Source organism: Narcine bancroftii, chromosome 4 (assembly GCF_036971445.1).
Source record: "Narcine bancroftii isolate sNarBan1 chromosome 4, sNarBan1.hap1, whole genome shotgun sequence".
Classification (NCBI taxonomy): domain Eukaryota; kingdom Metazoa; phylum Chordata; class Chondrichthyes; order Torpediniformes; family Narcinidae; genus Narcine; species Narcine bancroftii.
Window position 1 is genome coordinate 229123943 of NC_091472.1, and position 27090 is coordinate 229151032.

Consider the following 27090-nt stretch of genomic DNA (forward strand, 5'->3'; position numbering starts at 1 on the left):
GTGCAGGTGGAACTTCAAGCCACAGAAAGAAAAAAATGACCACGAATTATCTTTGCTTTTGTGTTGGTTAATTTACTGTGCAGACCCCAGTGTTTATGTTTAGTGGTGAAAACAGAAATGCTGGAGGAACTCAGTAGGTTTCACAGCATCCACAGGAGGTAAAGATACGTAATCAATATCTTGGGCCTGAGCCATTCTTCATGAAGGGCTCAGGCCCAAGACGTTGGTTATATTTATTTACCTCCTATGGATGCTGCAAGACTAGCTGAGTTCCTCTAGTATTTCTGTGTTTTGACTACAGTCACAGTGCACCTTTATGGTGCATTAGTTCACTTGTTTGTGGTAACATAAATCTTATGATCATTAATTAGAAATCACTGTTTTTAACTTGAATTGATTCTTTAACTGCAAATGTAAGTGACGATTTCAATCATTAAAACAGAAATTTGTTTTTCAGATCTTTTCCAGCTTTATGAATGTTAGAATTGAATATACTCTGACCATTATATAAGGGTAATTTTATTCTCAGGCTACATTTCAATATTTTAATGAAAGTTGATTTGCAAAATGGCTCCAGTATTTTTGAAATTCTTAACTGAAATGCAGCTTGAGCTTGTGCTACATGTATTTGAAAGTGTGCAATTGCACAGAGGTGAACAAAATATGACCTTGATTTATATGCAATAACGAAAAATGTTTTTGAGCAAATCAACAAAACTGTTAAGTGATGTGCTTCTGCCTTTAACCCTCCAGAAAGAGATGCTCATCTTAACTGGTAGTTAATGGAAGAAAGAACTTTCAATGCCTGAAGTTTAAGTGAAAAATGTTTAGAAATGTACTAATAAGATTTTAGCACAAGAGAACACTTGGCAATGGTAAAATGAAGGAAAAATGTCATCTCTCAAAGTGGAATTGTTTAGTCATCCATCTGATCTGTATTGGAATTGATGCAGAACTGAAGAAGTTTATTTTTATAACTCTTTATTTAAATAACATGTTCTTGCCTATTTATTTGCACTAATCTGTGCAGTGACATTAGTTTATAAGAACATAAGTAGGATTAGAAGAATTTCAACTGGCCTATCAAATCCGGTCCAGCATTCTTACAGCACTGAAAAGGTCTTTCAGCCCAACCAAGTTGGCATTCTGGGTTAGTCCCTTTCGCTGGCATTTGTGGCCCCTATCCATCCAAATGTCTTAACATCAGAACTGTGCTCAACTCTACAGTTACTTCAGGCCACTTGTTCCAGATATGGACTACCCTCTGAGTTAAAAAAAAGTTACCCCATTCATGTTAAATCTATGTCCGCTAGTTCCAGAATTATCTATCCTGGGAAAAAGACTGCGAGCATTCACTTTATCCTTTTCCCTCCTGATTTTATGAACCTCTATAAAATCAACACTCATCCTCCGATGCTCATCTAGGGAACATTCAACTTTTCCCGATAACTCAAGCCCTCCAGTCTGGCAACATTCTGATGAATCCCTTTTGCACCAATTAATTAATGGCTTTCCTAATATTGGGTAACATGAACCACTACAGTACTGGAAGTGTCTGTACACCTGAACCATGAGGTCCCAATTTTTATATTCAATACCCCGCCCAATGAAGGCAAGTGTGCCTAATGCCCTCTTCAGCATTTTGTCCATCTGCATTGCCACATTCATCGAACAATCCACCTGTACCTCTAGTTCTCTCTATTTTACAGCACTCTCCACCATTAACCATGCAAAACCTACCTTGGTTTGACTTACCCAAGCTCAACCCCTCAGAAACATCAAACAAATTATACAATGTACATATGCAACAAAATTCTTACTTGCTGCTGCCAAAGTTATTTGTTAAGAAAAACTATCAGAATAAACTAATTGAATTAAATTGAAAGAGACAATAAATATATAAGATAGATAAATAATAAATATTCATAGTAATCCTAGTCTTAAAAAAATGACACAAACAGGTGGGATGAGGTGGGGGGGGGACTTTTTAGCATGCATGGGCCAAAAGGTAAGTCAGTGGTTGAATGGCGGCCTGCACTGATTTTTCAATGGCATTGGACCGGGGGGGGGGGGGGGGTGGGGGGGTGGGGGGGGTGGGGGGGGTGGGGGTGGAAGTAAGACCAGGGGCATGGTGGCTGGCGTCAGATGAGGGGTGGAGGTTTGGAAGTGGAGTCAACATGGTGGGGGGGGGAATGGCAGTAGTGGTCAGGTGGGATGTTGGTGAGATGGCATCGCCACTGTACTGATAAAGTTTGATCATGGGCCAGATCCAGAGGCCTGCGGGCAGAATAAATTTAGATTGCGGATCGGATATCTGGTCCGTGGCCTTCATGCCAGATAAATTTGGGTCCGGCCCACGGGCCTTAGGTTGCCTACCCCTGATACAGACAGTCCTTTTGTATTGTTGGAGCAGTGTGTTATTAGTGTACCAAGGGGAAGTTAGAATCTGATAACTAGTGGAAATTGCCCTTGAACTGCCTTTCAGGCTTCTGCACCTTCTGCCTGAAGGGAGCAGTGAGAGAGGATGTCACCAAATTGATGGTGGTCCTTCTTGATGTTGATTGCCTTCTTGAGACAGCACTTCATATGGATGTCTACAAAGTTTGGGAGGTCAGAGGCTGGGAAGGACCTGGCTATGTTTACTACCTTCTGCATTCTTGGGCACTTCAATTACCAATCCAGGATGTGAGAAATCAGCCAGTATACTTTGTACAGTGCATCTTTTCAAATTTGATAGAGAATCTGAAGACATCATGGAAATTCTAATATGAAAGGGGAATGCAACTATATTTATCTCAAATATATATGCTCTGATCTAAGATCAAAACTTAGAATCTGGACTACATGGATCGAGGGAGAGATGGGAATCAGATTTAGGCATTGTAATCGATCCACAATGCTGATCAGATGTATGTGTAGATAGTACGACCACCTTAATTAATTATCGACGGATTCATTATAATTTTCTGCACCAGTTATACCTCACACCTCAAAAGATACACTTACATTCTACTTGGTCATGCACACAATTAAGAGCTTTTTGGATAGAATTGGGGGAAATGTTGACAAAGATTGTGGGGTTGAACTTCCCACCCAGAATTTGGGAGTTATAAAAGTTAATTTCTCCAGAAGTAATTCTAATTTTAAAAAAACTGCATTGTCAACAGCCAGGAAATGTATAGCAGTAACATGGATTCCCTATTTTACATTGATCTTTGGACCATGGAAGTGCAAAATTGTATTCCCCTAGAGAAGATTACTTATAATCTTAGTATGGTGATCAAAATTTGGCAACCTTATTTAGATTATTTAAATACCAGATTGTATAATTTATTTTGATATTTGTCAATTAGTATACTCCTTATTAGAAATATTATACTTTTAAAATGATGTGACTCTGAGATGTTGATCCTTACTCCTGTTGTTTTTTCTTTCTTTCTTTCATTTTATCTCCCTCTATTCTCTGCTGTCTGTCCCCTTTTGTTTCGAATCTGGGGAGGGGGTGCTGGGAGAAGAGGGACTTTCCTTTTTTTTTTGAACTTTATGAATGTTTTTCTATAGTTTTATATTCAATGTATCATTATTATTATATTAATTGAGTCCTATATTCTGTATTTTCTTAAAACTTAAAAATATTCAAACAAAAAGAGAATATTATGACATGCCGAATCCCTTCCAACTCAAATCTTTTTGCCACTACTTGGCCAACTTTCCTATCTGATTCATACCCTGCTGCAAATTTGGATATCCTGTGGCGGCACACCACCGCGGCGATCGAGCTGGTGCTCCAGGCAGCGAGTGCGACCAAAGGCCAGAGACCCCAAAATGGTGCTGGCCTTTCTGCGCAGCCAACAGTCAGGGACAGCATGCAGAGATGAAGGGTTTGTAATGCAAGAAGATAACCACGTGCGGGAAACCCGCTTTTGTTATGCGGGTCGTGATGTGAGGAAAAGGGGAAAACGGCAGGAACGTGGCGAGTAAATAAGTTGGGTATGAGTCCCTAAGCAGAGCTTAACCTAACTAGCACCATGTGTGTATTTTCTTTCGAGTAGCGCATGGCCTCAATTCCTCCTTTTCTCCATAACACCAATTTTGGAGGAATCCATCAATTTTCCAGTCACATTAACTATATTGCCATCTAAATCAGATGTGTGTGTGTGTGTGTGATATGAACTCAGCTCCACTTATCTGTCTCTTTCCAACACTCTTAATTCAATAATCTATATGCCTGCCTTACATACATTTAATGACCCAGCCTCTGCTGGGCAGAGAATTCCAGATTCACAACTCTCTGGGAAAAGCAGCTCCTCCTCATCTCTGTCTTAAATCTATTCTCTTGACTCTCGAGACTAGATCCCCTAGTTCTAGTCTCACATGCTGTTGACAATGCAATTTAAAAAAAAATTAGAATTACTCTGGAGAAGTTAACTTTTACAATTCCCAAATTTCCTAGAAGAAACAATTCCGGGCCTAGAGGAAAGTACAGAAATGCACACTACTCCTGGTGTGGCCTCACCAGTAACCCGTACAGCTGCAACAGAACCTCCCTGTTGTTAGATTCAAACCCGATAGCAAGAAAAGGCCAACATTCTATTTGCCTTCTTAATTATCTACAGTACCTGTAAACTCACCTTCTACGTTTCAAATACATGGACCTTCAGGTCTCTCCGAATGAAAATATGCTGCAAATTTTCACCATTTAAATAATAGCTTGATTTATTATTTTTCCTTCCAAAGTGGATGGCCTCGCATTTACTCATGCTGTTCTCTTGCCGAACCCTTGCCTACTCACTTAACTTGTCTACATCACTTTGCAGTCTGTGTCCTTTACACATTTTGCTTCTCCACTTAATTTAATATAATCAACAAACTTAGATGCACTACACACAACCCCCTCCTCCAAATTGGGAAGCACATTAGCGCAATGCTATTGCAGCGTCAGTGACCCGGGTTTGAATTTGGAGGAGTTTGTATGTTCTCCCCTTGTTTGCAGTAAAACATGAAAGTCTGCAAATACAGCGGTTGAAGTGAAAACACAATACTGGAGAAACTCAGCTGGTCAAACAGTATACTTTATGTAGCAAAGACAAAGATACATAATCAACATTTCAGGCTTTAGCACTTCATCAAGGTATGAAGGTACCTTGATGAAGGGCTCAAGCTGAATTTGCTATGTTATGTTCACTGTTTGACTTGGAGAATTTCATGCAGGTGTTTCGGTTTCCGTCCACCCTTCATAAATGTATGGGCTGGACAGCTGGAAGGACCTATTACCAAGCTGTATGTATAAAAATTTAAATTTATGTATGAATCGAATCTTGCGGCAATCCAGGTATAACCAGAGAAACAGCAATTTATTCCAATTTTCTCCCTTCCATTGGTTAACCAATCCTCTATCTATCCATTTTAATACATTACCCCAAACTCCATGCATCCTTATCTGATGCAGAAATCTTTTGTGCTGCACTTGATTGAAGGCCTTCTAGAAATCAAGGAATACCATGACCACTAATTCCTCTCTATCCACTGTGCTTGTTAGATAGAATCATAGAACATTACAGCACAGAACCAGGCCTTTCAGCCCTTCTAGACTGTGCCAAACTATTTTTCTGCTTAGTCCCACTGACCCGCACCCAATCAGTAGCCTGTCCAAATTCTCAAAAAACTCCAGTAAATTAGTTCAACAGGCTGCCCGTTCTGAATCCATGCTGCATCTGCCTGAAGGAGCAATTTCTATCCAGAGGTCTTATTATTTCTTCCTTAAAAGAACAGCTTCAAGCATTTTCCTAACTCCGGGTGTTAACTGGTCAATAGTTTCCTGCCTTTTGTTTACATCCATTTTAAGTTCATTCTTTTTATTTAATTTGTTTCCCATTCTCAGAAGTTAAGAGACGTGTGACATAATTTGCCCCTTTGGCTAATTTTCTACTTTTCCAAGAAAGCCCATCATGTTACGGAATGGTTGGCTTAGTGGTTAGTGTAATGCCTTTATAGTGCCAGCAATCGGGACTGAATCAGGTTTTGAATCCCGCACTGAAAGGAGTTTGCATGTTCTCCCCGTGTCTGCATGGGTTTTCTTCGGGGGTTTCGGTTTCCTCCTACTGTTCAAAGTGTACCGGGGTGCAGGTTAATGGGGTCTAAATTGAGTGGCATGAACTCGTGGGTCGAAATGGCCTGTTACCGTGCTATATGTCTAAATTTAAAAAAAAATGCTATTTACAGAATGCTTACTGTGACTTCATCACCAACATCGAAGTACTGGAGCTGGTAGAGTCCGCAAGCATCAAATCCATGCTGCTGAAGACCCAACTGCGCTGGGTGGGTCACGTCTCCAGAATGGAGGACCATCGCCTTCCCAAGATCGTGTTCAATGGCCACCGAGACAGAGGTGCACCAAAGAAGAGGTACAAGGACCGCTTAAAGAAATCTCTTGGTGCCTGCCACATTGACCACCGCCAGTGGGCTGATCTCGCCTCCAACCGTGCATCTTGGCACCTCACAGTTCAGCGAGCAGCAACCTCCTTTGAAGAAGACTGCAGAGCCCACCTCACTGAGAAAAGACAAAGGAGGAAAAACCCAACACCCAACCCCAACCAACCAATTTTCCCTTGCAACCGCTGCAACCGTGCCTGCCTGTCTCGCATCGGACTTGTCAGTCACCAATGAGCCTGCAGCAGACGTGGACATACCCCTCCATAAATCTTCGTCTGCGAAGCCAAGCCAAAGAAAAGAAAGAAAGAACTAATCACGGCACAAACAACTGCCTCTGCTCTGTTAGTTGCAAAATAGCGCAGAGCGTAGACAGAGACTGACTGTGTGTCACCAGTCTGAGACCTTTTAAAAGCAGGAGAATGTCCTGAAGAAAACTGAAATCTGGTCTCACCCACAGATGCAGTCTGACCCACTGGGTTTTTCCATCAGTTTTTTGTTTTTCTAATCATCTGAAACCGTGTGTAAATCTTAACACTGCATATACAATACTCCAGGGTATTCCTCTATTCCTGAAAGATATTAGAGTAAACTTTCAGCCTGACTGAGGGAAGAATTAAGAAAGCTGAAACAAAATAATAAAAGGTTCTTGTTTGGTTGAGAGACTAATGGTATGCAGGATGCCCTCAAAATTGAGATAATTTTTTTAATCTATTCAATTAGAGAGTAGTGGGTGGAATATATATTGATTTCATACAGTGCTTCACCTTTTTAATGAGATAAGAAGACTGAAATCCCTGAGAAGGGTCATAATCTTCTTGTCATATTCTCATTTTGCTAAATCAAGTTCTACTTATTCAATAAAAACTTAAACTTTAATTTCAAAACCTACTGAATGACACTTTGAGCCTGTGAATCACTGTCAACCTTACAAATGAAATGTTACTGCTGAAAACACAATGATGATTAAAACAATTGACTCCACCATGTGCAATATGTTAAACATTTCTGAATTATAAAAGATGTAGCAACAGGAAATTTAAATTTACAGTGCAGAATTAATATTGCAAAAGTGTCCTATGGGACTATATAAAACAACCACTGAAAAACTGATGCAGACTCATGTGAGGAAGTATTAGATGAACTCTTTCATTTAAGGATAGATGAGGCATTGCAAGGAGTGGGTCGTGTGTGTGTGTGTGTGTGTGTGTGTGTGTGTGTGTGTGTGTGTGTGTGTGTGTGTGTGTGTGTGTGTGTGTGTGTGTGTGTGTGTGTGTTGGGGGGGGGAGGGGGCAACCAATAGGGGAGTCCAAGGTACAATTGATGCTAAAATAAATTTAATTACGTCATTTTCAAATGTCCACAATTGGAGAACTTTGGCTTCTTACAAGATAATGCAGAATGAAGCCTTGGGGGCCTGTAAAACAAATATCTTTTTACCTGGCAGCCAGGGCAATCTCCAAGGAGCAGCTTGTTGGGCGATTGAGACTTTGTGCGAAGGGGATACAGGCAGCACAGCTCAGAATGACCTAATGATGAATGAAGCAATCTTTGTATATTTTGCGTAAATTTCAGGAACGTCGATGAAGAAATGCCATGGATATTGTCTACATGGATTTTAGTAAGCCTTTGCCATGGTCCCACATGAAAGGTTGATCAAGGAGGTTCAGCAACTCAGGATTCAGGATGACGTAGTAAATTGGATTAGACATTGGCTTTGTGCGAGAAGCCAGAGAGTGGTTTGGAGATGACACAGCAAGTCTGCAGATGACACAGCCAGTTTGTAGGTGACATTGAGATTGGAGGTGTAGGCTTTCAAAGCTTTCAGCGGGATCTGGACCAGTTGGAAATATTGGCTGCAAAATAGCAGATGAAATTTAATGTAGACATTAAAGTGTGAGATGTTGCATTTTGGGAGGACTAACCAAGGTCGGTCATACTAGGTAAAATTAGAACAGAGGGATCTGGGAATATAGATTTACAATTCCCTGAAAGTGGCGTCACAGGTCGAGAGGCTTTTGCTCTCTTTGGTACATTCAAGTATTCAAGTATCAGAGTTGGGATACTGTGGGTGAAGTTACGGTGACAATATGTTATTACAATCAGTAAGGGCTGAACTCTCCTGTACCATCAGGAGGGCAAAGCGCAGGTAGGCATAACCACCAGCAATGTGAGGTGCATGTGGCTGGGAGTTCAAACCATCACTGACTTTCATTCAACCCTGCAGGCCAATGACAATGATGCCTCCCTTCTTTCAGGCTGAATACCTTACACTCACTGTTTGATGAGAAAAATAAGGTGACATCTTGTCTATCCCTGAAGAACAGGCACCTTGTATAGCCTGGCTGAAATGAGGATCCTTTCCAGGATAAACCCATGCAATGTAGTAGAACTAGACAACATAGCTGGTTGGGTGCTGAAGGACAGTGCAGGCCAAATGGACATTTAAAAAAAAATTTAGAGCCTGTGCCATGAAAATACCCCAATTAACCCACAACCCATGAACATTTTGAAGGGTTGGAGGAAACTGGAGCACGTGGAGAAACCCACAAAGACATGGGAGAACATACAAACTCTTTACAGACTACACTGGTTTTGAACTCGGGTCGCTGGCGCTGTTACAGTGTTGCATTAACTGCTATGCTAACTGTGCCATCTTTAACATCTCACTGCAGCAGTCCATTGTCCACGCACCATTCAAAGCAGCCATCGTCATCTCGGTGCTAAGTGGCACAATGACCATGAAGAGCTTTGAGTGAATGGTAATGGAACACATCAAATTGCACATTCCAGTGATATTGGACCCATTCCAGTTTGCCTATCATCCAAGCCGGTCCACAGACGATGCTTTAGCCTTGACCCTTCACTCTGACCTGACCCACATATGCCAGGCTGTTTCTCCTGCCTTGCCGCTCCTGCCACCATTTTATTCAGGAGCCTGCCTCTACTTTGCTAATAACTTGATGAAGGGGTCAAGCCCAAAACATTGGTTATGTATCTTTATCTTTGCTATGTAAAGTACGCTGTTTGACCTGTTGAGTTTCTCCAGCATTGTGCTTTTACTTCAATCATTGCATCTGCAGACTTTCAAGTTTTATAACTTCATACCTCAGAGACTGGTGTATAAATTGTCCTCACTACAACTTTACACCTTCTCTGCAAGTGGATTCTGGACTTCTTGACCAGAAGACCAAATCTGTCCAGGTTGGTAACAAAATCTCAAGTCCCATCACACTGTGCACTGAGCTGTTTGACTCACGACTGTACTGCCAGGTTAATCTCCATCAGAATCAAGTTCATGTATATGAACGTTGGGCTTATGGGCAGCAATGAGTTTTACATTGATCAGATTGGAAGGCTTGTAAAATGGTAGGAGAACAACCACCTTAGTCTCAATGTAGAGAAGACCAAGGATTGTGAATTTAGGAGGATGAAGGTCAACCATTCTCCATTAGATATCATTTACCCCAGAAAAGCCAGGTCAGGTTGGATCTGAGCATTCACAGTGAACCAAGGCAAGCTGATTCAGTGCTACCTTTTACATAGGGACCCGGCCTCCTGGTGGAAAAGGAAGTGGAACCTGCAGCATTACAGCATTGGGTAAGCCTTTTACCCTGGAGCTGATGCAAAATGTATTGGTTCTGATACTACTTATGTTGGCAGGTAAGTACTGGATGAAAATTACCCCCATACCATGTTCGTCGCGTTCACACAGGTATGTGAAGCGGTAAAAAGGCGGACAATTATTGTTGTTCAAGGGCAGTGTAAAAGGGCATAAAGATTCTGCCGCGGAGAGAGTGGAGAGGACAAAATTCCTTGGTGTGCATATAAAGGACAACCTATCCTAAACCTACCACACCCCTCCTCTTTAGTCAGCAAGGTCCAGAGCACCTACACTTCCTAAGGAGGCTGAGGAGGGCAAGGCTACTGATTCCCATCTTGCCATCATTTGACAGGAGCAGAGTTGACTGCGTCCTGTCCGGCTGCATCATTGTGTGGTATGGTTGCTGCAAAGCATTGGATTGAAAGTTAATACAACAGCCGAGATCACTGGTAGATTCCTCTACCGATGACATTTACCAAGAACATTGCTTAAATAGGGCTTAAAGAATTATTGAGGACCTATTCCATCCAGTGCACAGTATCTTTTGCTTACTACCATCAGGAAGGAGGTACAGGAGCATCAAAATCAGGACTGCCAGGCTGGGAAATAGCTTCTTCCCACAGGTTGTGAGATTATTGAACAGTCTCCTGTAACCAAGAAAACTATCCCAAAATATTTATCTACATTTATTTTAAATTATATCTTATAGCAATATGATTGAAAGAATACAGAGAAGATTTACATGGGACTTGAGGAACTGAGTGACAGAGAAAGTTTAAAAAGGTTAGGACTTCATTCCCTGGTGTGTCAGAGAATGAGGGGAGATTTAATTGAGGAAAACAAAATCATGAGGGGTACAGATAGAGTAAATGCAATCAGGTTTTTTCTTACCAAGACAAGAATGAGAGGACACGGTTAAGGTGAAAGGGAACATTTTTAAAGTGAACATCAGGGGGAAAGTCTTCACACAGAATGTGGTGAAAGTGTGGTTCGAGCTGCCAGCTGAAGTGGTGAGTGTGGGCTCCATTTTGACATTTAAGAAAAATTTGGACTGGTACATGGATGGGAGGGGTATGGAGTGATATTTTCTGGGTGCAAGTCATTGGGACAAGGTAGAATAATAGTTTGGCACAGACTAGATGGGCTGAAGGGCCTGTTTGGTGCCATACTGTTTGATGGCTCTATGATTGATTGGGTTTGATTGATTGGGTTTGATTGATGGCAGATGGGGGAAAATAGCCAGGTGAGACAGCAGAGGAGCAAAACAAGCTTTCACCACAGTATCTGAGGTAGAGAATCAAGCTCATGATCAAACACCAACACCAGATCAGTTGAGTTTGGGCTGCTGTCAGATCGTTTATAGGGAGGGACTGGTATAAATGGATTGTAAACAATGCTTATGACTAAGAACAATGACTTCAGATTTTTGCTGATTTGGTTTAGAATATCTGACAAACAGATTGAGACAGGAGTGAAAGTCAGTGGAAGTGTTGTTGAAGTGTGGGGTCCATGTGGAAAGGGAATCCCTAATTAAAGATGATGTTATTGTTGAAATCAAGAAGTTCAAGAGGAAAAAGCCAAATATATCCCGGGAGACAACAAACAGGTCCAGGTAGGGAAGCCAATGCAGATAATTCTGATTAATAAGAAAGAAACCAGGCAAATACAGTCCCATCCAACTCAATGAACACGTGTTGAAGGATGATGCAATCAAGGTAATTAAAGGCTGGAGGCAGGTTGATGAGGAAGAAACGACTGTCCATAACTAATTGTGTTGTTAGGAGCCTAGAAAGGACACTTCCAATCCTGTAGCAGTGGTCAGGTTCGAATGGGTATGTAGGCCACAAATGGTCCAGGTGAAAGGGAGAGTAGTTTGTGTTGAAGGATAGGGTAGGGGGAGGGATAGAGGAAAGAAGGGGAAAAAAATTCAAAGTTACTGTTACTGGCTGGTTTTAATCTAAGTAGAACAAGCATTGACAGAGGTATTGGAAAGTTTAAAAAAATTGAAAGACAAAATACCACAGGAAGAGACATTGAGATCTTGGCAAATCTTCACAAATTCACACCACAGGGCTGTATTTTTAGCCCTCTGCCCTAAACAGTTTACACCTACGACTGTGTCAGAATCAGAATTTATTGTTATGAACAAGTCACAAAATTCGTGTTTTGAGGCAGCGTCACAATGCAAACATTCATATAAATCACCTTACAACAATTAATAAAAATAGTGCATCAAAAGTAAGGCAGTGTATTTGGTTCATTGATTATTCAGGAATCTGATGGCAGTGGGGAAAAAGCTGTCCTTGTGCCACTGAGAGCTCGTCTTTAGGCTCCTGTACCTTTTCGCTGATGGTAGTGGAATAAAGAAGGTATGGTCTGGGTGGTGGGGGTCCTTGAGAATAGAGGCTGCTTTTTTAAAACACTGCCTCTTGTACATGTCCTTGATGGAGTGAAGACTGTTGGCTCAGTACGACATTAACACCATCTACAAGTTAGCCAACGATACTACAGTAGTGGGTTGTATAATAAAAAGGCGATGAGTCAGCATACGGGAGGGAGATTGAAAATTTGGCTGAATGGAGCACCAACAACAACCTTGAACTCAATGTCACCAAAACCCAGGAGTGGATTGCTGACTTCAGGAAGAGAAAAACAAAGGTACATGATCCATTGATCATTGGGGAATCAGAGGTGGAGAGGGGAGCAAGTTTAAGTTCTTGGAAGTCACTATCTCGGAGGAACTTTCCTGGACCCAACACACTAACGGCATCGTGAAGAAAGCACGGCAGCGCCTCTACTTCCTCAGGAGTTTGTGGAAGTTTTCTACGACATCTGAAACCCTGGCAAATTTCCAGAGGTTCGGTGGAAAATGTGCTGACCAGTTGCATCACGGTGTGGTATGGGGATACCAATACCCCTGAGCATAAAGCCCTCCAAAAAGTAGTTGGCACAGCCCAGAACATCACAAGCAAAACCTTCCCCACTATTGATACATCTATAGGGAACACAGCTGTTGAAGAGCAGCCACAATCATCAAAGACCCTCACCACCCAGCACATGTTCTGTTCTCACTGCTGTCATCAGGAGAGAGGTCTAGGTGCCACGAGACTCACACCACCAGGTTCAGGAACAGCTGCTACCCCTCCACCATCAGACTCCTCAACAATAAGCTCAATCAGGGTCTCATCTAAGGACTCTTATTTTTGCACTTTAGTGCTTGGTATGCAGTGCAGTGAACAAAAGAAAAAAACACACACAGAAGCTGTGAGTTGAACCAACCAAATGACTTTACTGGAATTCTCCAAGAGCTACTCAGCACGACTCCCATGATCCTTTGTGGCCCCTTCAACTGGGGCAATTGTGATATCAGCCCATTGCGACCCAGTTCACTTGCAGATCAGTGGAGCCTGCTACATGGATCCCCCTCCCAGAACCAGTATTCGAAAGTGCAGAGTCCACAGTTCGTAAACAGTTCGTACGTTTGGGAAGCTGTCCTCTCTGCCGCGGGGCTGGAACAGGTTACTGGTTGCTCGAGGTCAAGGGGGCTGGTTTGAGGCAGTCGACCGTGAATGTTTCCTGCCTACCCCCAAAGGCACCTAGTCCCGTTGTGTCATAACATCTTGCATGGACCCTTGCATGGGTGCTGATGGGGGGGGGGGGGTGGGTCCTGGTGCACGTCTCGCCTTATGAAGACATATTCGCAGTCTCTGAAATCCTTTGGGACGTAGGATGGAGCTGGATGGTGGCGTGAGGTTTGGATGGGGGCCATTTCGTGAAGTCGCACTAGCAGGCACCATAGGTGTTTCCTCCTGGCAGCAAGCTGCTGGCACAAACTCTCCCAGTACTGCCAGCGTGACCCCATAGATGAGCACAGCAGAGGATGTGGCAAAATCCTCCTTCAGCGCTGTGCAGATGCCAAGGAGCACCCAAAGCAGATTGTCTAACCAGTCTGGGTCTTGGTGTCGGCCCGTGAGGGCCGTCTTCAAATCCCGATGGAAGCTTTCCACTAAGCCATTAGACTGTGGGTGGTAGGCTGTGGTGTGATGTAACTGAGTCCCTAGGAGATGTGCCAGCACTACTCATAGGCTGGATGTGAACTATGCCCCCTGTCCAACGTGATATTGGAAGGAAGGCTGAAATGGGCTATCCAGTTAGTGATGAGGGCCCTGGCACAGGATGTTGTGGAAGTGTCCAAGAGCGGGACAGCTTCAGCCATCTAGTGAACCTGACACCACTGTGAAGAAGTACATGGTGCCTCTGGAAACTGGCAGCGGTCTGACAATGTCCACATGGATGTGGTCAAATTGTCTGTGTATCGGCGGGAAGGACTGAAGAGGGGGTTTCACGTGCCTCTGCATCTTAGATGTCTGACAGTGCAGGCAAGTTCTGGCCCAATGGCTGACCTGTTTACACAGGCCATGCCACATGAATCTGTCTGTGACCCGTTGAGTTGTCGCCCAGATGGATGGGTGGGTCAACCTACGTAGCACGTCAAAGACACAATGCCTCTATGCAGCGGGAACGATGGGCTAGGTAGGCCCACAGAGAAGTGTGGCTTTGGATAACATAAAACACCCATCTGTAGCCCTGAGACTGCAGAGTGATAAGTTGGTATCTCGCCATCCTGCCACTGGGCCGCTGCAAGTACCGTATAGTCGATTCCGGGGGACAGAGAGTGCACAGACAGGATGGATGTATGGGACACAGCATCAGCCATGAGGTTGTTCTTGCCAGAAATATGCTTGATAGCCATCGTGTACTCTGAACTATGCGAGAGGTGATGCTGCTGCCTTGCGACCATGGGTCCGACATCTTGGTGAAGGCAAAAGTGAGGGACATGTCATTGGTGAAGACTGTAAAATCCCATCGTTTGAGGAAATAGCGGAAATGGCATTCGGCAAGATAGAGGTCTAGCAACTCCCTGTTGAATACACTATACCTCTGCTCCGGGGGGTTGCAAGTGTGTGCTGAAGAAAGTGAGTGGTCTACAAAGTCCATCAATCAACTACTCCAGAACACCGCCAACAGGATATGTTGACTGCGTGGGAGGTGGGCACATCAATGCACGGATGCACTTGAAGGGTGGCATTGGCCAGAGTGTCTTTTGCTTGGTCGAAAACTGCCAAAGACTCCGCGTCCCAGCTGAGTTCTTTGGTATGGCTGGACAGCAGATTGAAAAGAGGTCGCATGATCTTGGCAGCTGATGGCATGAACCGATGGTAGAAGTTGACCATCCCAACAAATCCCTGCATACCTTTGACTGTAGTTGGGTTGATGAATTTACAAATGGTCTCAATCTTTGAGGGAAGAGAGACCACCCCATGTTGATTGATGTGGTGGATAAGGAAATTGATGGCCATCAGGCCGAACTGACATTTTGCTGGGTTGATGGCAAGGCCATGGTCACTCAGTCGCTGGCAGAGCATCTACAGGTATGTTAGGTGCTCCTGTCGCAAACATCTGGCGATGAGGATATCGTTGAGGTAGATAAAAACAAAATCCAGGCCACATCCCACCAAGTCCATGAGTCTCTGGAAAGTCTGCGCTGTGTTTTTGAGGCTGAACGGCAAACGGAGGAACTCGAAAAGGCCGAACGGGGTGATGAGGGCTATCTTTGGGACATCGCTGGGGTGCATGGGGATCTGGAGGTACCCCACACCAGGTAGATTTCTTTGAAGATCCTTGCTCCGCGTAGATTAGCTGTGAAGTCCTGGATGTAGGGAATCAGGTACCCGTTGGCTGTGGTGGCATTGTTGAGCCGGTGGTAGTCCCCACAAGGTCTTCATTCTCCAGAAGACTTCGGCACCATGTGTAGAGGAGAGGCCCATAGACTGTCCGAGCACTGAACAATTCCCATCTCCTCCATCTTCCTGAATTAATCCTTGGTGAGCTGCAGATTGTTGGGAAGAAGCCTGCATGCCCAGGCATGTAGCGGTGGTCCCTTCATGGGGATGTGGTGCTGGATGCCATGTTTCGGGTGCATGATGGAGAACTGTGGTGTTATAATGGCCTGGAATCCTGCCAGGATTCTGGCCAACTCATTGCCTGATAAGGTTATCGAGTCAAGGTGAGGGGTGAAGATCTGGAAGGTCCTGAAATTGACCAGATGGCACCCTTTCATGTCCACCATGAGTCAATGGGCTTGAAGGAAGTCTATGCCCATTAGGGGCTGAGACACATCAGTCAAAGTGAAGGTCCAGGTAAAATGGTAGGAGCTGAACTCGAGCAGGATGTGCCACACCCTGTACGTGCATATGCGGCTTTTGTTGGCGGCAGTGAGGGATGGTCCTGACTTGGTGGGAAAGACGCTGTCCTCCATCTGCATCCACGAGGAAACGCTACCCTGAGTTCTGGTCCCATAAAGGTTGCTGTTTCAGTGGCCGACCATCGTAGCCATCAGCGACAGCTGCCCCGGCGTTTCCCGGATGGGAGCAAGGTGGATGGCAGCGGCAGGCTCCAGATCCCCATTTCAGATGGTAGGAACACCACTGCTCTGAGTTTGAGTCTCTACCTGCTGTGGCGGTCTCTTCAGTGGAGTGGGAGAGACAGGAGTCATTAGGTGTGACGCGGCAACTATAATCAACGGATATTACTCGGGATGCCACAAGACATACGCACGGGCTGCTAACCTGCGTGAGTCGCTGAAGTCATTGTCCGCAAGGAGGAGGTGGATGTCTTCCAGCATCTGTTCGAGAATTATCTGCTTGAACAGTAAACTGGGCCTGTGGCTGTCCATTAATGCCAGCATATCATTCATAAGGGCAGACGGCATGCAGTTGCCCAGGCCATTCATGTGGAGTTGCCGCGCGACTCATTCGCAGTGGGATAGGCCGAAAGTGCAGATAGGGTGTGCCTAATTGCCTCATACTTGTCAGAGGCTAGAGGCTGATGTGAGAAGATGATGATTCATCCGGCAGTCTCCTGGTCGAGTGAACTAACCATGTAGTAATATCTTGTGGAGTCTGCAGTGATCTGCTTGACCTGAAGCTGGGCCTCAGCCGCTCAAACCAGACTAGCGGCTGTGAGGTCCAAAAGGTCAGCAGCTTCAGCAAGAATGCGTTCTCTCGTGCCATTTATTGTGGAGTCAGCACTGTGGTCGGTGTGCTGTGCAGCAGACGAAAGAAAAAAATCCACACAGAAGCTGTGAATGAGTTGAACCAACCAACTGACATTGGAACTCTCCAAGAGCTTATCAGCATGACTCCCATGATCCTCCCCCACCCCTCCCCACCCCAGGACCATCGCGATGTCAACCCAGTGCGAGCCTGCACCTCTGTGACCCAGTTCGCTTGCGGATCAGTGCAGCCCGCTACACTTTATTAATTTTTAAAAATTCTCTGTACTGCACAGTCAATTTGTTTCCTTTTCTTTATCTGTTTATATTTCTTTATTTGTTTACATGTTTATGTTGTGTACAGTTTTTCTTGTGTTACCAGTAGAAGGTCATTCTGCCTCCCCCACAGGAAAAAGGATCTCAGAGTTGTATGTAATGTCATTGACAATAAATCTGAAATCGGAATAAATCTGAATCTACAAAATGATTGACTGCTCTTATTGGAAATGTGGATCACTTTGTCTTCTAAATGACTCAGAGCTGAGCATCAGATCTCAATGTTATAATTAAAACAAAGCTGTAGAAACTCAGAAAAGACAATGCATTGGTATTTCTTCAGATGGTTTTAGTACAATTCCATGGAGCCTTCTGGAAAATTTTTAAAGTCCTCCCAATTAATGCAAAATGCTTCTTCTGCAAGTCCATGAAGTGGGAGAGAAAATTACACATATATCATTAAGGGAGCATAATAATTTTATGATGGTAAATTACACATTGTTTAATATCTCAATTAAGAATGAAAATATTGGCATACGCTATTTCATTACTTTCTTATCATTCAGCTAAGTCAACAAGAAATTATCTCCTGTTATAAAGCTCACAAAACAAAATGGCCCATCCTGCACGGAGCAGATGGGCTTTGGTTCAGATCTATGGGAGGCTATCACACAGGATTCAAGGTGGAGAAATGGGGCCAGCATTATAAATTGGATTTCCCTGCAGGTGGATCAGAAGAAGCTGAAGGAAATAATTCCGTCAGCCAGAAGTGAAGCAAAATGTGTCAACGCAATAGGTTAAAGAACAACTCCAGCTGTGACACAGCTCTGTTACACACTGCCACTCAACCGAAGCAGATTTTCACCCCAGAGAGGCATGGAGCACGTGCCCAATCCCACTGAAATTAATCAAGCTGGCAACACATACTTCTTTCCACCAATTTCATTTTCTTTCCATTATATGGTGAAGAATTAACAGAAGTTTTCATTTCAAAAATAGAAGCAAACATAAGTAAAAACTTTTAATGAGCAGTGAGCATCTGGGACACATTGCCTGGCAAAGGTTATGGAGGGAGATTCAACAGTGGATATCAAAAAGGAATTACATCAATCCTTAAAAGGGAAATGCAGGGTTTCGAGAAAGGGTATTGAGTGAAGGACCATATAACCTCCTCTGTGTTACTCTTCTACAATTTGATAATACTCTGGGTTGAAAATTTTGACAGCTCATGGAAACTGATCTTTAACCTTCAATCTCTTTCAAATCTGATTTTTCTAACAGATTTTAATGATACAACTCAGTAGAAGCCCATTCTGGCCCATGAAACCCATTTTGCCCATTAACACCCAATTAACCTTCTAGCCCCTTGCATCTTTTGGAGGGTGAGAGATAACTGGAGCACCCGGAGAAAACCCATGCAGGAAGAACATCAAATTCTTCATAGAGTGCGATGGATTGAAACGTAAGTAGCTGGTGCTGTAACAGCATTACACTGATTACCTCTCGAACCGTGCTGCCTGCCAATAGTTTCTATTGTGCTTAGTTCCCAACACTTTGATCATGTATGTGTAAACAAATGGACAGCTCTTCTTTTTTTTCCAGTGCCAGCATCCGGGGTGTGAATCTGGTGCTGTCTGTGAGGAGTTTGCATGTTCTTCTTGTGTCTGCTCTGAGTGTTCCAGTTACCTCCCACCTTTCAAAATGTACTGGGGTTGTAGGTTAATTGGGGTATTTGGGCAGCAATTATATCTAAATTAAATTTAACTAAGATAGACTGAAGGGCCTGTTTCTGTGCTGCAGTGTTCTATTGTTCAAAATAAATAATGGATTTTGCTTATTTTCCAGATTATAGCAGTCATCTTTGAATCTGAAGCTGTAGAGCAATCCTGTGCAACAAAACAAAATAATGTATATAAAAAGTGAGAGCTTATCAGAGACTTCAAATCAAATTAATTGAACAAAACAGTGCTTCTTGGCTGTGGTGGATAAGGGGAAATTCCAGTGCAGCTTAATTACCCCAATTATTACCATAAATTACTCCAATTCCACTGCATTTGTCATTATCTGACTGGGCTGATTTTATATTCCATCAATTTGAAATAAACAGAGGTTAGTTTTACTGTTTATATTCAAATCTGCATAAGAACCCAATTTTATCCACAGTTACAATGTTAAAATAACTGATGTGTTTACAAGTTGTGAATTGGCAATTTATATTTTATCAGTGCCTTGTATGTTGGTTTTTAAATGTTGCCCTGACCTACAGATTGTTAATGCTCTGAATTGAGTGTTAACTTTCTGGACGCAACCTATCTCCCTCAATCTTGAGCGATATCCTGTCTCATCTCCCCCCTCCCCAGTTTTGCACTTCTGGTGAAAGGTCATCCATCTTAAAGAATGATTCTGTTTTCTTTCCTGTACATTTTCACCTGATTAGTTGAGCATTTCCAGGATTTTATTTTTTTAATTACAATATTTCTAATTTTAGAGGATTTTCCTGTAATTACCCCATTAAATATTTCAAAATAATGTCCCTCTCCCATTTCAAAGACATCTGCAATACTGAGCCTATTCCATTTGAAGCTTTATTTCGTTCTTTTGCCTTTCATACCTTTTCCAAAGGTGTGAAGGAAACCAGAAACTGACATTCATATCTAATTCAAAACTCATGTATACATTCATTCTCAGCGGTATGACTCAAGACCTGCTGCAGCTGCGGAGCACTCTTTGTACAAGGTTACACAGGTCGCACAAATGACTCAAATCTGCAATCGTCTCCAACAAAACCCTGCAAAGGTCTCCAAGCATGTTCAATAAAGGTCAATTCAACATCTCTGCAACACTACAACTTTATTGATATCATTATGAGTTAGGAAAAGAAAATAGATTGAATACGGAATGCAAGGTTCCAAATTTTATCCATGATACCAGCAGTATCAATAAATCATTCCCACTGTTTTACCCTGTGGGTTATGATGTCATTTTAAGACCTCAATTAAAATGCCCCTGTTTTATTACCTATTGCTTACCTGCTCATATGGACAAATATTTATTTGGTGTTTGACCAATTATTGCACATGGAAGTCTAAATCAACATCGAACAGTACAGCATAGGAAAAGTATATTTAATATACTCCAAGAATTATTTCTTGTCATAACTTCCACCGAGCACAAGGGAAATCAAACACTTTTAACATTTACTTTCTCTACATTTCCACAAAAATAAGCTTTCCCATCATGTATCTTCCAAAGAAAGACGAGTTTATTCAGAATTAATGCTTTCCTCCCATGCATATGACATCCCTCCCATCACTGAAGTGAACTGCTGGCAATTTACAAATTGGAAAATTATAATTTGTAACTTGTTTTCTGTGTCTTTGTTCATTGTACAGTGAAGCCTCCAAAATCCTAAACTACTGGAAGCATTATGTGAGTTAACTGGGTCTCCGCCAGATAAGCCTTGAAGAACAAGCAGGCAGCAGAAACTGAACCTATTTTGGGCTCACTCAAGATTTCAGAATGCAATTTCTCCAAAAAAAGGTTTTATAAAATTCACAGCCTAGCCTCTGTGGCTTTTCACCACGTCATCACTCGGCCATTGCAGTAAAGCTGCCAAGGAGGAAATGGCTGTTCAGCACAAAAATTCAAAAGATGCCTTAGATTTGATAGCTCCATCTGCATTCACAACTCTGCAGTTGTACTGAGGGCTTCTAGCAGCTAATTAACTGACATATCATGAATGTAGGAATTTGGAGCAATAGTAGACCACCGGGTTGCTTGAAGCTACTTTGCCATTAGATAAGAGCAAGGTTAATCTGATGTAACCTCGTCTCTACATTCCCGCCTACTACTGGAAACCTTTCTGCCTCTCGCTTGTCGATTGACCTCTGCCTTAAACATAGTCATAGACTCCTCCAATCCTTTGAGTAAGAAAGTTCTCAAGCTTCATGAATGAGATTTTAAAAAATGGTCATGTCAGGTATTTTTAATGGATCGTGCCATATTTTTGGAACGGTGATCTCAAATTCAAGATTCTTCAACAACAGGAAACATCTTTCTAAATTAACTCCATACAAATCCTTTAAGATCTTAAATATTTCATTTATCCCATATTAACCTTCTAAATGTTAACAGATCCATACCCAGTTTCCGAACGTTTTCTAATAAACTAATATGCCTGCTCTGGGAGTCAGCCCACTGGATTTTCTCTGAAGTACTGAGAAGAATACAGTGCTGTCATAACCAGTATACTACTCCAGGAGCAAAGATCTGTCTGCATCTTTGTTACATTACATTTTTGCACTAATTGCAAATGTAAAGATTTATCTATCCTTTAATTTTAGGTGATCATTTAATGTATACTTATTGATTGTATGTTTAATGTACCTGTGTCACTGCAACAATTGGAATGCCAGTGTATCTGTTCACTGTACTTGTTCAGAATTACAATAAACACTCATTATTCATCATAGGATTCAATGTGTGGCCTTACCAATGTCCAAATCTGATTGGAGCATTGTATTACATTACAACCCACAAAGCACTGGAAAAGTGTGAGGTGTTGCACTTTGGAAGGTCAAATGTAAGGGGGATCATCTATAGTCCTGAAAGAATTCACGGGCAGAGAGATCTGGGGATTCAGCCCGAGAGATCCTTGAATGTAGCCACACAAGAGGATATGATGGTAAAGAAGGTGCTTGGCTGAATTGGGCAAGGCACGGAGTTCAAAAGGAAATCATGTTGCAGCTGTCTTTGGTACGGCCGCAATAGAAGTATTGTGCGCAATTCTAGCCTCCCCATTACAGGAAAGACGTGGTGTCTTTTGGAAAGACGACAGAGTTTTACCATGATGCTGGCTGGATTAGAGGACATGAGCTAAGGAGAGAGGTTTGAAGAACTTGGCTTGTTTTTTTTTCTGGTGCATTAGAGGCTGAAGGGAGACCTAATAGAAGTTTATAAAATTATGAGGGTTCTCAACAATTTTTCCCCACTCACATACTACCTTAAGTAATCCTTTCATAACTACGGAGCACCTATGGCATAGGATGGCATATCCACTGGGGTAGATAGAATTTTTTTCCAGGGAAAAAGGTCACATGGTAGAGGAAGTGCATTGAAAATGGGAGGGGAGAGAGTTGTAAGGAGATAAGTGGGGCATTTTTTTCCACACAGAGATAGGTAGCTGACTGGAACAGGCCACCAGAAGCAGATGCAATATTAACATTTCTTTTTCTTTGGCTTGGCTTCGCGAATGAAGATTTATGGAGAGGTATGTCCACGTCTACTGCAGGCTCGTTGGTGACTGACAAGTCCGATGTGGGACAGGCAGGCACGGTTGCAGCGGTTACCAGGGAAAATTGGTTGGTTGGGGTTGGGTGTTGGGTTTTTCCTCCTTTGTCTTTTGTCAGTGAGATGGGCTCTGCGGTCTTCTTCAAAGGAGGTTGCTGCCCGCCGAACTGTGAGGCGCCAAGATGCACGGTTGGAGGCGAGATCAGCCCACTGGCAGTGGTCAATGTGGCAGGCACCAAGAGATTTCTTTAAGCAGTCCTTGTACCTCTTCTTTGGTGCACCTCTGTCTCGGTGGCCAGTGGAGAGCTCGCCATAGAACACGATCTTGGGAAAGCGATGGTCCTCCATTCTGGAGATGTGACCCACCCAGTGCAGTTGGGTCTTCAGCAGCATGGATTCGATGCTTGCGGACTCTGCCAGTTCGAGTACTTCGATGTTGGTGATGAAGTCATTCCAATGAATGTTGAGGATGGAGCGGAGACAGCGCTGATGGAAGCGTTCTTGGAGCCGTAGGTGATGCCAGTAGAGGACCCATGATTCAGAGCCGAACAGGAGCGTGGATATGACAAAAGCTCTGTACACGCTGATATTTGTGTGTTTCTTCAGGTGGTTGTTTTTCCAGGCTCTTTTGTGTAGTCTTCCAAAGCCTTGGCGAGTCTGTTGTCTATTTCTTTGTCGATCCTTGCATCAGATGAAATGGTGCAGCCGAGGTAGGTAAACTGGTTAACCGTTTTGTGTTCTGTGTGCCTGATGGAGATGTGGGGGGACTGGTAGTCATGGTGGGGAGCTGGCTGATGGAGGACCTCAGTTTTCTTCAGGCTGACTTCCAGGCCAAACATTTTGGCATTTTCCGCAGAACAGGACGTCATGTGCTGAAGAGCTGGCTCTGAACGGGCAACTAAAGCGGCATCGTCTGCAAAATGTAGTTCACGGACAAGTTGCTCTTTTGTCTTGGTGTGAGCTTGCAGGCGCCTCAGATTGAAGAGACTGCCATCCTTGCGGAACCGGATGTAAACAGTGTCTTCATTGTTGAGGTCTTTCATGGCTTGTTTCAGAAGATACTAAAGAGGGTTGGTGCGAGGACGCAGCCTTGCTTCACGCCGTTGTCAGTAGAGAAGGGTTCGGAGAGCTCATTGCTGTATCTGACCCGACCTTGTTGGTTTTCGTGCAGTTGGATAACTATGTTGAGGAACTTGGTAGGCCATCCGAGGCGCTCTAGTATTTGCCAAAGCCCTATTAAATATTAACATTTAAGACACATGAAAATGCAGGAGAAAGAGGGATATGGATCATTTTCAAGCAGCAGTATTTTAGTGTACCTTCCTGGCCGCACAGTCCTATGTTCTATTCAGACTGTAGATCAGGTTGTATAATCTGCCTGATCTGGAAGATTCTGTGGCCAAACTGAGGTGATGGGGGAGATGTAGGGACATGTAGAGATGTAAATTTGGAGAAACCGCACTTGATGTATTGTGTGCAGATTTGGACATCTAGCTAAAGATATCATTAAATTGGAAAGGGTGCAGAAAAGATTCACAATAATGCTACCAGGACTGGAGGGTTTGAATTATAAGGAGAGCCTGGATAGGCTGGGACTTGGCTTCCTCAAATGCAGGAAGCTGAGGGGGTGACTAATGGAGGTTTATAAAATCATGATGGGCATGAATAAAGTAAACAGTCAGAGCATTTATCCCAGGGTAGGCAAGTCTAAGAAAGCATATGTAGATTTGAGGTGAAAGGGGAAAGATTTAAAAAGGGATACCTGTTTCACACATTGTAATTGTTCCCTCTTCTCCATTTGGCAGTTTGTTCCAAGCAGGTTAATGAGACTAACTTGATCAACAAGAATGTTGGGCTAAAAGACCTGTTTCAGTGCTGTAGAATGCTATAAGATCCTTTTACACTAGCAACCCACTAAATAGGATGAATAAACGACCCGTGTTGCAGTTCTGGGTGAGCCGTTCACACTGGACCATGAATTCCCTGGTTCATGTGGATATTGTGAATCTAAGTGGGGGGGAGGGGGTCCCAACCTCCAGTGGTGACGTCCCAAGTGATGTATTACGTAGTGAAATTGTAGTGGGAATAAAGCACATACGTGCTCAATGAATAAAAGACCGTGGGAAAATCTACTGCAGTGGGCTTCAGACTTTTCAAACTTAGGACAAACCCACAGACCAGTTTGTCATTATTGCCTAAACAATAGAGAATAACAACTACCAGTATTTACATAGCATTTACATTGTATTAGTTTTTATAAGTAATTTTGAGATCATTTAAAGCACAGGTACGCGCTGACAGCTCCACTGGCTGCCCTATGATAGGGCTGATAGTCCTGCCGGCTGTCTTGTGACAGCTCCACTGGCTGCCCTGTGAAATATAATTGCACTGATATTAAAACTACCAGACTGACACACACACACACTAATGATACCCGGTTGAGCAGGTTGGCCATTCACACTGCAGCTAAGTCAATTTGGCTGGGCTCTGATACAACCCCTTATCAAGTATCAGAGTCCGGTTGATTTTATCCCCACCTGCCCGGTTGGGAGCATTCATGCTGCCAGGTGACCTGCTAAATTGCTCAGTTCAACGAAGATTATTTGGCAGTGTGAAAGGGGCTTATGACTCCATAATGATCCTTGGATATAGTTGGGATCCTATTCTGCAGTTTGTCGCCACCCTTTCACACACCTTCACTTTCTATCCTTGATCAGGCAGTCTACTAGCCACAAGAGATTTTATAAGTACATAAACCATAAGTAAACACTAGAGATCATATGTACAAAGTTAAGGGAGGGAAGTTAAGGGGAGAGAACAGGGGTAAGTTTTTTTACCCAGACAGTTGTGGGTGCCTGGAATATGGAGACGGTTGCCAAAGATTGCAGCAGGATCTTGATCAGTTGGGCAAGTGGGCAGAGGAATGGTCGATGGAATTGAATACAGAGAAAGGTGAAGTGTTGCATTTTGGAAGTCTAACATGGGTAGGACCCACAGTGAATGGTTGGGATCTGGAGTGTGTTGTAGAAGTAAACCCATAGATAGATAGAATGGTCAGAGTATTGAGTATACCAGTTGAGAGGTCATGTTGTAGTTGTATAAGACTACATTTGAAGTATTGTGTTCAGTTTTGGTCAATGAGCTATAGGAAAGATGTTGTCAAGCTGGAGAAGGTGTTAAGAATTTATGAGGATGTTGCCAGGACAAGTGGGTCTGAGGTGTAGGAAAGGTAGAACAGGCCACAGCTTTATTCCTTGCAGTGCAGAAGGATGAAATGTGATCTCACAGATGTGTACAAACTCATGAGAGGAATAGATCAGGTGAACATAGAGAGATCTTTTGTCAGTGGGTGGGACATTTTGGTCAATGTGGGTTAGGTGGGCCAAAATGCTATGTTGTGTGATTCTTAGTGCAGAAAGATTTAACAAGATGTTGCCTGGAGTGGAAAATTTAAATTACAAGTTGAGATTGGATAAGTTGGGTTTGTTTTCCCTAGAGCAGGGGTCGGCAAACTTTTTAAACCATCGACCTCTTCATGGAATCCTTGATCTCTCATTGACCCCCAAGCGTGTAAAATAAATAAATAAATAGATATTATTAACAATAAATTTCTCTATAGCCTAGACATTTATCAACCCTTTGGATAGTTCCATCGCCCCCCCCCCCCCCCCCCCCGCAGGGGTCAATACAGACCATTTTGCTGACCCCTCCCCAGAGTGACCTGATTAATGGATACAAAGTTATGAGGTAGTTAGGTTGGTAGACCGCTGTCCACATTGACCACCACCAGTGGGGTGATATTGCCTCCAACCGTGCATCTTGGCGCCTCACAGTTCGGCGGGCAGCAACCTCCTTTGAAGAAGACCGCAGAGCGCACCTCACTGACAAAAGACAAAGGTGGAAAAACCCAACACCCGACCCCAACCGCAACCGCTGCAACCGTGCCTGCCTGTCCCGCATCGGACTTGTCAGTCACCAACGAGCCTGCAGCAGACGTGGACATACCCCTCCATAAATCTTCGTCCGCGAAGCCAAGCCAAAGAAGAAGAAGAAAAAAGAAGGTTGGTAGATCACACATATCTTTTTTTTCCCCATAGGATGAGCATAAAAAATAAAAGATTTTCTTCCCCCATGGTATGGCAAGGCTGAAGTACAAGTTAAGAGGTAGACGGTCTCGTGGGGATATGAAGGGAACTTCTTTGTTTACTGTTGAAATCTGGAACACAATGCCTGAGATGGCGATGAAAGCATGCTTTCACAAATATTCAAGAAGCATCTACACAAGGATATGAATTGCCAAGCACTGAAAACCATGACCAAACATGTGTCAGCATGGACATGGTGGGCTGAAGGTGTTACTGTGCTGGATGATTGTATAATTTGGTGTATTTTCTGTTTAAATGCTATCTCGTGGAAGGGTATTATTATGAGCCCAATG

At 43.2% G+C, this 27090-nt stretch overlaps 1 protein-coding gene and 1 long non-coding RNA gene across 6 annotated transcripts in view; one reads left to right on the top strand and one right to left on the bottom strand.

The window, feature by feature from the left end:
• Positions 1–21832, top strand: part of LOC138761690 (uncharacterized) — a 51932-nt gene extending 30100 nt beyond the window's left edge. The window contains exons 1-4 of one of the 2 annotated variants that reach the window (XR_011356431.1): positions 11545–11645; positions 18645–18825; positions 19209–19472; positions 20756–21832. This is a non-coding gene — a long non-coding RNA (uncharacterized lncRNA). Of the gene's footprint in view, positions 1–11544; positions 11646–18644; positions 18826–19208; positions 19473–20755 lie in introns of those variants that run through there. The other variant, XR_011356430.1, reaches the window with a different exon arrangement.
• The window catches only part of vps8 (VPS8 subunit of CORVET complex), a 681049-nt gene that overhangs the window by 158610 nt on the left and 495349 nt on the right, over positions 1–27090 (bottom strand). The window lies entirely within an intron of this gene.